The sequence below is a fragment of the Mobula birostris genome, chromosome 8 (genome assembly GCF_030028105.1).
Source record: "Mobula birostris isolate sMobBir1 chromosome 8, sMobBir1.hap1, whole genome shotgun sequence".
NCBI lineage: Eukaryota > Metazoa > Chordata > Chondrichthyes > Myliobatiformes > Myliobatidae > Mobula > Mobula birostris.
Window position 1 is genome coordinate 162,957,513 of NC_092377.1, and position 12,028 is coordinate 162,969,540.

Sequence of the window (12,028 nt, forward strand, 5' to 3'; positions counted from 1 at the left end):
GTTTGATTGTCGAGAGTCATTGCCTAAGCCGCTAGTGTAACCAAGATCTCCCCCTCTTTCACCAGAGTCTTTCTCCTTCAGGGTCCATATGGATATATAGTAATTCAATATCCCAGAAGTTCTTGCTTCAAAAGTTCAAAATTCAAAGTACATTTATTATCCAAGTGTGTATATTGGGTGTCAGGGTGGAGATATGATTCTAGCAAAGGAGGTGTAAAGTGCCTCTTCTCCCCACTTGCCTGCAGGTCACCCTTAGACAAGGCATAGCACCTGCTTAGCGCCTCCTCCTCCCCCACCCCCAACCCATTCTGGGTCAGGTGAAGCCATGGGAGCAGGTGGTGGATGGTCGTACGAGCAGCTGGTGCAGATCATAAGTCCTGGTTATGCAACCACTGACACCAGGCAGACAATCTCTGAAGAGCACTGATAATGGCTGGGGTCACCCGTCTTGTAAAGACACTGGCCATAAGAAGGCAATGGTAAACCACTTCTGTTGAAAAATTTGCCAAGAACAATCGTGGTCATGGAAAGACCATGATCAACCACGTCCTACGACACGGCACATAACAAACGAACCATGTTTGCTATACACAACCTTGAAATTCAGCTTCAGCAACGATAAATTCCTTGGTGTTATTATTTTGGAGAACCTGTCCTGGCAGCACAAAGCACAACAGCGCCTCTACTTCCTTAGGAGTTTGCAAAGATTCAGCGTGGCATCTAAAACTTTGACAAACTTCTATAGATGTGTAGCGGGAAGTATACTGACTGGCTGCATCACAGCCTGGTATAGAAACACCAATGCCCTTGAATGGAAGATCCTACAAAAAGCAGTGGATATGGCCCAGACCATCATGGGCAAAGCCATCTACTCAAAATGCTCTTGCAGGAAAGCAGCATTGATCATCAGCATCCCAGATCATGCTCCCTTCTCGCTGCTGCCATTAGGAAGAAGGTACAGGAGTCTCAGGACTCACACCACCAGGTTCAGGAACAGTTACTATCCCTCAACCATCAGGCTCTTGAACCAGAAGGGTAACTTCACTCGCCCTATCATTGAAATGTTCCCACCAACCTATGAACTTACTTTCAAGGACTCTTCATCTCATATTCTTGATATTTGTTGTTTGTTTGTTTATTTATTTATTTATTATTAATATTATTTCTTTCTTTTTGATTTTGCACCGTTTGTTGTCTTTTGCACACTGGTTGAACACCCAAGTGGTCTTTCTTTGATTCTGCCAGGGCTATTATTCTATTAAGGATTTATTGAGTACGCCTGTGTAACCCCCCTAGCAAGCCTCAGGGTCGCTCGGCTCGCTGTTGTCTAGGGAAACAGCCCTCGGCCCCGCCAAACTGGGTAACCAGTTTGCATGGATGCTGTGTGATGTATCCCACCCCACCCCAATAACAGACAATACACCAGATATGATTAAATGATTTACAGTTTATAGATATTAGTGGAACTATATAATTCAGATTGAATAAAATATAAAAAAAAATCAAAGGCGCCACACTTATCAAAGTTCAATCTCTTCGTGCACAAAACCCTCCTTCTTCACTCCGCAATCCCCCTGGACCGCCTTGACCTGCCGCCTGGGACCAACAACGGTGGTCGACCAGACGCTCCACACGAGTCCGTCTCTGTCTCCTTTCCTTGCCGAACACCCTGGACCTCGGGCTCTTGCTCGGGGTCCGACCTCATTAGCCGACTCACAGCACCTTGTCCATCCTCTCTCTCTCTCTCTCTCTCTCTTTCTCTCTCTCTTGCGCCTTCTGCCCAAAAACCCGCGCATCACAATAACTTACAGACACACAGAAAGAATAACATCTATCCCAATTGGTTCGTTCATCCTCTTATCAGTAACATAATCCAAACAAACTGCTAGCGGGACGACTTTCTCAGCAGTTAACATAACAAAGAATCCATTTCAATTATAACATAACAAAGAAGCCATTTTAATTAGCCTCACAGTAGCATAAAAGACAAAACCCCTTACACCAGCAAGAAAATGAACGTCAGAGGATCTATCCTGGGACCAGAATATAAGTGCCATTACAAAGAAGGTATGGCAGCCCCTCTACTTTCTTAAAAGTATGTGCAGACTTGGCGTGGCATCTAAAACTTTGACGAACTTATATAGACGCACCGGTGAGGGTATCCAGACAGATTGCATCACAGCCTGGTATGGAAACAGAAAAGCCTACAAAATGTGGTGGATACAGCAAAATCCATCACAGGAAAAGCCCTCCCCTCCATTGAGCACGTCTGTAGTAAGCGCTGTCACAAGAAAGCAGCAACCATCATCAAGGAGCCCACCGTCTGGACCATTCTCTATTCTCACTACTGCCATCAGGAAGGAGGTTCAGGAGCCTTAGGTCCCACACCACCAGGTTCAGGAACAGTTATTACCCCTCAACCATCAGGTCCCACACCACCAGGTTCAGGAACAGTCATTACCCCTACAACCATCAGGTCCCACACCACCAGGTTCAGGAACAGTTATTACCCCTCAACCATCAGGTCCCACACCACCAGGTTCAGGAACAGTTATTACCCCTCAACCATCAGGTCCCACACCACCATGTTCAGGAACAGTTATTACCCCTCAACTATCAGGTCCCACACCACCAGGTTCAGGAACAGTTATTACCCTACAACCATCAGGTCCCACACCATCAGGTTCAGGAACAGTTATTACCCCTCAATCATCAGGTCCCACACCACCAGGTTCAGGAACAGTTATTACCCCTCATCCATCAGATCCCACACCACCAGGTTCAGGAACAGTTATTACCCCTCAACCATCAGGTCCCACACCACCAGGTTCAGGAACAGTTATTACCCTACAACCATCAGGTCCCACACCACCAGGTTCAGGAACAGTTATTACCCTACAACCATCAGGTCCCACACCACCAGGTTCAGGAACAGTTATTACGCCTCAAACTTCAGGATCCTGAACCACAGGGGATAACTTCACTCACTTCAACACTGAACACAACTCACTTTCAAGGACTCTACAACCTATGTTCTCAGCATTACTTACTTACTTACTTATTTAGTATTATTATTAGTTGTATTTGCATAGATTGTCTTCTTTTTCACATTGGCTGTCAGTCTTAGTGTGTAGTTTTTCCACTAATTCTATTGTATTTCTTTGGTCTGCTGTGAATGCTTGTGAAAAAATAAATCCCAGGGTAGTATACGATGACATGTACGTACTTTGATAATAAAGTAACTTTGAAATTGGAGGCTGACTTAACTGTAAATTTCACAAGGGAATTGGATAAAGATTTGTGGTTTTAAAAAAGGATTTTAAAAGAACAAGGAAGGGAAATCAATTGTAGGGCTCTGCACGGACACAATGAGCCAAAAGGCCTCTTCCCCTTCTGCAACTGAACTAATATGGGAATTTCCTGATTACGCCACACAGTCAGGAACTGAGTACAGCCCAGAATTTGTAACATCGAAAGGCAATATTCCGGGATAAGGGCTTATGCTGTTGCTATTTAAATCCATACAGTAACAATTCTTGTTAGGTTCGAGTATTATTTGCAAGTATATTCATTTGTGTTATTACACAGAAACTATATTTATTTCTTCACAAGAGAGCAACGTTGCTGGCAATATCAGTGTTTTCCATCTCTTTTGTATTTGTGCAAGGCCCCTTCTTTTCTGTCCAAGTGGCTGATACATCATATCCTCCTACAGTCGATATAGCGGATCATCTGCACACATATTACTTTTAATTCTAAATCATCATACACTGTGGCCTCTTTATTAGGTACAGAAAAACAACAGAAAGTTTTTGACAAGATAGGTCATTCGGCCCAACAAAGCTTCCCAAATTCCTAGTCACATAGTGTGTTGAAATACCTATCAGGTTTAGATTTGAAAGTCTCTAAGGTACTAATCTCAACTACATGGTTTGTTCCATGTATCCACAACTTGCTGTGGAAAGAAATGCTTCCTGATGTGAATCTGAAATCTCCCTTTAACCAGTCTCTGCCTATGGCCTGTGTCCTTGTTGATTGATTAATTTTGAAGTTGCAGCTGGCATCCTCCTTACTTATGCCTTTAAAGATTTCAAACACTTCTATCATGTCTCCTCTCATTCTACGTCTACTTTGGCTAAAAAGATCTAATTCCTTCAATCTTTCATCATAGCTTGTACCCTGCAGACCTGTAATGAGTCTAAGTGCCCTTCTCTAAACTCTCTCCAGAGCCTTCATGTCCCTCACAAAATATGGAAACCAATGTACACAGTTCTCAAGGCGTGGCCTCACAGTGCATGATACAGTTCAAGGTGAACGTCTCTAGACTTGAACTCCACTGACCGCATTTTATAGCCCAACATTCTGTTAGCCTCCCTAATCGCTTCTGTACATTGTCTGGACATTGATAGTGATGAGTTTACCAGGATGATCAAATACTTCTCATACAGTGCACTTTCTAACTCAAGACCCCCCTTCATTGTATATTTATATCTAATATTTCTACTTCCTATTTGTAATATTTTAGATTTACTTACACTAAATTCATCTGCCATTTATCCACCCACATCTGGATTTTGTTTAATCTGTGTTGATTCTGCTGCCTGAATATTATCAGCCATCCCCCCCTAATTTTGAGTCATTGACAAACTTTACTAGTTTATTTGTTATGTGCTTATTCAAATCATTAACAGTGGCCCCAAAACTGATCCTTGCAGAACCCCACTTTTAACATGTTTTAGGTGTGAAAATGATCCTCCCACCATAACTCATTTTCTGTTTTTGAGCCAATTCTGCACCCCTTCGCACACCTTACCCTGAATCCCTGCCTCCTGTCATTTGATTATTAACCTCTCATGGGGTAACTTGTCAAAAGCCTTCTGAAAGTCCAACTAAATGATATCAATCACTCTATTGTTGTCATAAATTTTAGTTGCCTCTTCATGGAACTCCAGCATATTAGTAAACATGATTTCCCCTTTCTGAACCAATGTTGTCTTTCTCCTAACATGCCTGTTCTTATCAGCTACTTTTTCATCTGATTCTTTATTACTGTTTCCATTATCTTACCTACAAAACACATTAAGCTCACTGGTCTATAGTTACCAGGGTCAGTGCAGTCACCCTTCAGAGGCCACTGAGTGTATGTTCATGGTCTGCTGTTGCTGTAGCCCAACCACTTCAAGGTTTGACATGCTGTGTGTTCAGAAATCTCTTCTGCACGCCACTGTTGTAACATGTGGTTGTGGTTATTTAAGTCACTGTCACCTTCCTGTTAGCTTGAACCCATCTGGCCATTGTGCTCTAACCTCTCTTATTAACAAGGATTGAGTGTCTGCCACAATTGGCTGGTTAGATATTTGCATTAATAAGCAGGTGTACAAGTGTACCTGATAAAGTGGCCACTGGGTGTATGCAACAATTAAAAAGGGATGAAGAATCCCTCTGAAAAAAAAAGACATCCAGAAGTAAATGCAACTCCCATTGCTTCCTGCAACAAATTTGCTGTTCTCTCTCTCAGGATCCCAAGGGCTCTTACTGTTTGGATGCACTTGTCAAAAACAGTATGAAATCCATAAATGCACTGCCTCACTGCCCTTCTCTGTCACCTTTTAGCAAATCCATGCAGTCTGTGCCTTTCTAAATGCTGTTGTGCTGCCCTTCAGAACTGACTTTGCTAATTTGCCCAGTACTGATGCTAAGCCGTAGGAATTCGGGGGTCACGGTGGGGGAAATGGGCAGTTAACACTTCAGGTTGAGACTGAAATTAAACTAACTGAGCTTTTTATTTTCTCAGTTTAATCCTTGTTCCTTTATTTCACTTGTGGATATGTGTGGGAAAAAAAAAATCAAATATAGGGTTAAAAGATCTGTGTGTTGTTAAAATGATTGTGTGGATATCCTGCGTTTTTAAATTAAGTTGCTGTAGAATACGCCTTCTGGTGCTACTTGGACACGTCTTCAGTGATGAACCCGGGGTCATAGGGTGTTCACTTAACTAAGATTATGGTGCTAGGCACTAAATACTCCTCCTCAGGGCAATAAAACAGCTGCACATGCAAGATAAATGCAGACAAAGATGCCACAAATCATGAAGAAACTCTACAGACTGTCAAGTCTTTGACACCGACTGATTTTTCACTGATCTGCTACTAGATATAAACACGAACTTTCTCCTTGTACCTCAGAGTTCCACACATGTGGACTCCCAATAATACCATGCTAAAATAAAAGATTCGCCACTTAAAGTCTGGTAATGAGCTTTACTTTAAAAATTCTCTGACAAAATGTTTTCATTTTTATCCTTTTAATTTGTCCAACAAATTTAGGGCAGCACAGTGCTGCAGCTGGGTGAACCACTGCATTCTATTTTTGGATATCCAGGTCAATCCTGACCTCGGGTGCTATCTGTGTGGAGTTCTCATGTTTTCTCTATGGCTCTCCCTGCTCTGCAGTTTGCTCCCACATCTCAAACAACCGGTGGGTTAAGTGACCACTGTAAGTTGCCCCAGTTGTTTTGTCAGGCAGTAGAATCTCAGGAGGAGTTGATGAGCATGCAGAATGATTAGAAGGGTTAATATAAATGGGTTTTGTTATTGTTCAGTTGTTAAGTCAAATCCGACTCTTTGTGACTCCTTGTGCACACCAAGCCTTGTTGTTGGAAACTGCCTCTCTAAGATCCCCCAAGGTCATATGCATTGTCTGAGTAATACAATCTATCCATCGCAGCCTCGGTCATCCTCTCTTTCTTTTATCTTCTGTTTTACTTAACATGAGAGTCCTCTCTAAGGAACCCTGTCTTCTCATGATGTGGTCAAGATATTTGAGCTTTTGTCTCATAATCAACCTTCCTAGTGAGCAGTCTTGACTTGTTGGATCTTCTTGCTATCCAATGAACTGCTAACACTTTCCTCCAGCATTCAAGTTCAAAGGCGTCGATTCTTTTGTATTCAGCCTCACTAATAGTCCAGCTCTCACAGCCATACATCACAACAGAAATACCATAGACTTGACTATACAGATCTTTGTAGACAATGTTATGTCTCGGCTCTTCAGTATTTTATCTAAATTTGCCATTACTGCCCTCTCCAGAAGTAAGCACCATTTAATTTTGTGGCTGCAGTTACCATCTATAGAAACCTTTGAACCGAGAAAGACAAAATGGGTGACTAATGGTCAATATGCACTCAATGAGCTCCATGTTCTACTATTACCAGACTCAGTAGCTCCGTGCTCTATGACTCTCATGAGAAGCGGCCTGACCTGTCAATAAGAAAAAAGATTTAAAGATTAGCTTTATTTGTCACATGTACATCAAAACGAGTGCTCTGGTTTCCTCCCACAGTCCAAAGACGTGCCGGCTGGTAGGTCAATTGGTCATTGTAAATTGTCCCATGATTAGGCTAGGGTTAAATTGGGGGTTGCTGGGTGCCGTGGCTCGAAGGTCTGGGAGAGGCTATTCCACGCTGTATCTCAATAAATAAATATATAAACATGCATACATACAGTGAATTGCATCATTTGTGCAAATCAAATCCGCAAGGATCGTGCTGGACAGCCCGCAAGTATCACCGTGCTTCCAGCGGCAAAATAGCACACCCACAACTCACTAGCCCTAAATGTACATATTTGGAATGCGAAGGAAACCAAAACACCCAGAGGAAACACACAGTCACAGGGAGAACGTACAGCAGTGGGAATAGAAACGCCGATCGGTGATCACTGGCACTGTAATAGCTAACTGCTACACTACCATGCTGTCTACTTACAGCATTTCCTGTTTTGATTTTAGATCTCCAGCATCCATGAGTGTCAGCTCCATGAGTACAACCCACTCAGGAAATAGCAGCAAGGGACGCATACGTGTCTACTGCCCAACAACAACGCGTTCTACCATTTGCTTTCATATGAATGTTCTGCCTTTGTTCACTCTTCCTGCCTGTCCTGCATGGATGTTGCCATCCGTGACTTCTCCCAAATGATTATCCTCTGTCCCAGATTAAAGAGTCAAGATTGTTTATTGTCATTTTTCAGCACACATAAAGGAGAACAAGGTGACTGTTACTCTGGATCTGATGCAGCATGAAGAAACACACTAAATATAAATACATAAAAATAGCTTGTGTGCATAGACTGATTGTACGTCGGTAAAACAATGCCAGGTAGAGGAGTACCTGACAATAACGTGACTGGAAATGATAAAGTAGCGGCGAAAGGGGTGTGGTGGGGTTTACATGTGAACTTTGACAGTGGATATTGATGATGAAACCATCACAGCTATAAAGGGTGACTGCAAATGTGTATTTCTCCAGGAAGTCCTTTTTAACCATTTATAGGTGAGGAAGCAAAGGATATTAATGCAATGTCTTCATAATTTGACTTGTTAAGCTCCATTTCATTTTGATCTACAACATACCTATTCCAAGGCCATTATATCCATCTTGAGAGAGACACTGTCAGTGAACCATTATTCTTCTATTGGGATAGTCTCTCAGGGCTGAAGATGACCGACTTTGCTTAACTTTTGTCGGTTCTGAGGAGGCTAAAGAGACCAATGTGGAAACCATTGTCTTCAATGGATGGGCAAGGTAGTGGATAGTTTCCACATTGGTCTTGCTCCTCCTGTCACTTACACAGGGACTTGTGTGCTCTCAGTAGCTCCTTCTCCACTCTGTGATCATGGGCCAGAAATTTGCAGGAGTCTAAAGGAACACTGCATTTCTTCAAGCAGACTTTGAGCACACCCTTGAATCTTTTCATCTGTCTGCCTGGTAACCTCTTCCTGTGACAGAGCATGGAATAAAGATTCAGATTTATTTATCACATGCAAAATGGAAACATACAGTGTATGCGTCATTTGTGCAAACAACCATCATCCCTACAGATGTGCTGGGGGCAGCCCGCAAGTGTTGCCACACATTCCAGTGCCAACATAACATTCCCACAATGCAGAAAGGCTCTCCGCTGGTCAGGGTCATCCATGATGTGCTGTGTCCTAGCTGTCAACGCTTTTGGTACATCGCCGTTAGTCGATACGCAAGCCAGGGCAGTACGATATGGAGAGCAAGCTGCTGCCCGTGCGGCAGGCTCCCCTTCTCCACACAGCTGATGAATCCAAAGGAAAGGCAGGCGGTGTTGCAGAGTTGCCAGTCAGAATTGAACTTAATGTAGGACTGCCTCGGGGCCTCCAGCTCCGGACTTTTTCCTGAGGGCTTACTCCCAAATCCTTCGCCATGATTGGGCTTAGCCGCAAGGCAGCAGAGGTGTGAGATCAGAGTTTTCCTTCTGGATGAGCTGACCAGCCCCACCTGCCCAAAGTGACTGGGTTTAGGGCATTAGTAGCCTGCTTCTGCCATTTCTCCCACCAGTAGAAATGGTTCTGCTGGGATTAGAAGCTAAGCCACACGTGAAGGCCAGGAGCTGGACTTGGTTGTCAGAGGCTATTTGAGACGCACGCCATTGGGAGCATTTAATAGGTAGTGGGAGCTTGTCCCCATTACCAGCCCCTGCTTTAACAACCTTGAGGAACCAAAATAAAAACCAGAACACAACAAGCAACAAAATAATGACAGCAAAACAACCCCATTTCCTGTCTTCCATTTGCCCACACATGGAGTCCTCTAACTCCAGGACAGACCTCCGGTCTCCAGGCTTCAGGATTTGGCTATCGGGCTTCGGCTTCCAGACATCCAGTCGACCCCTGGATTAGCCAATAACAGGACACCAAGCTCCAAGCTCGAATGTGTCTGTTTCAATGTGTGAACATACCCAATTTTGAAAGAGTCTCAGGCATATGCTGTCAGAACATGTGAACACTGTGGTGTGCCCAGTGTAACTAGGATCACAATGCTGGCCATAGAAAGGGAACCGGCGTCAATTCACTTGCCCTTCCAGTGTACTTAGAGGTCTTTGCAGTGATAACGTTGGTGATATTTTCAGAATCAGAATCAGGTTTACTATCACCGGCATATGTTGTGAAATGGTTAAGTGCTTGAGATGGTCATCTCGGTCTCAAAAGCTCAGGGGCAGGCGGAAATGATTGTTTCTCAATAGTCCGGGAGAATGCATCAGGACATTAGATCAAGATAAATAGGTATATTTTGTCACATGTACATTAAAAGATAGACTGAAATGTGTCATATTTGTGTCAATGACCAACAAAATTCCTAGATTTTGCTGGGAGCAGCTCACAGGAGTTGCCATGCTTCCAGCACCAGCATAGCATGCCCACAACTTACTAACTGGTATGCCTTTAGAATGTGGGTGGAAATTGGAGCACCTGGAGGAAATCCACATGATTATGAGGTGAATGTACCAACTCCTTACAGACAGTAGCAGGAAATGAGCTGCGATTGCTGGCGTTGTAAATTATTATGCTAGCCCCTACACCCAACATACTGTTTTGCCTTCCTTATAGTTAGCCGTATCTGCATGTTAACTTTGTGATTTAAAAATAATTTATTTGGAGATATGGCATGGAATAGGTTCTACCAGCCCAACAATGCCACACCACCCAGCAACCCACCTATTTAACAATCGCCTGATCAGACGACAATTTACAATGTCCAATTAGCCTATTAATTGGTACATCTTTGAACTGTAGGAGGAAACCCAGGCGGTCATGGAGGAGAACATACAAACTCCTTACAGATGGTGCCAAAAATTGAACTCCGACACCCCGAGCTGTAACAGCGTCATGGTAACCAGTATGCCACTGTTATTAATGGAAAAGGAAATTTCAGCTCCTCTTTAAATTTTCAATGTCTATTTTAAAACAAACTCTTCACATTTCTGTTTTTCTACCAATGTGATGAAATGAAATCACACTATTCCACATTATGTTCCACTTGCCATGTTCCTACTCATTCACTTAGCCTGTCTACATTCCTCTGTATCCTCACCACGACCCACACTGGTACCCAGCTCTGTATCATTAGCAAATTTTGACATCATACACTTGATCTCTTCATCTAAGTCAGGGGTTCCCAACCTTATTTTTAAAGCCTACCATTAACCAAAGGGTCCATGAACCTCAAATGATGAACCCGATCTAAATCATTGCCAAATCCTTTGCTATAATGCATTTTTAATCTGATGCACAACCAAAGCTGAATGTTTTTTTCCCCGTTTCTTAGCAGAGTTAAATTACTTTGGACCGAATTCCCAACCTGGGGTCCACAGATCCATTGCTGGGAACCTCTTGGTTCAATTATTTCTGCTACTCAAAAAGCCATCAAATAATTGCTGATTGTACTTTAGTACCAAGACTTTACGATATAGGAGCAGAACTAGGCCATTCAGCCCAAGGCAAACAATTGTTCACATTAGGATTATAAGCAGTCCCAATAACAACTATTAAAAGATAGCTGGACAGGTACATGGATAGGAAAGGTTTAGGCCTTTCACTGGGCCAAACACTGGCAAATGGGACTAACTTGGGCGACGGGTTCTTCTTGTTCAGCATGGACTGTTTCCGTGCTGTTTGATTCTATGGGAATCTCCTTCAGAACTGAACTGGGAACAAGGATTCACTTCTCCAGTGCCTTCAGCATGTTGTCAAGTGTCAACTCCATTAAGGTATTTACAAGACAGTTTGCACACAGATTTAATCTGGTCAGAGAAGGTTGGTAACTTCAATACAGGCAGCTCTTTAGAAGAAAACTGAACTCAACAATCTTTGTTGACAAAATTTTATTTGCAAGTTGTGAACTCTTCTGCATAAAATCTCAGCATTACGTAGATTGGAATTTTAATACAACCTTTGTTTGTTCTCTCTCCAAACACTCATTAATTTTCTTCACCTCTCTCTGTGGGTGGTTTGTTCTCAAATATAACAGACCGCACCCAGAAGGCATTGTGTGTGGACTTGCCCAGGGCACCATTTGTTCCTTCCAAGCCTTGTGCTATCGATAATAACATTTCCATCCTTTTCCGAAATCCCTGTACGTGCTCTTTCGAGCAGCAACAATCTGAGTGGATTTCTCCCACTGCCACCTCGTTTGGGCCAATCTTCATCCGTGAAACTTGTGTA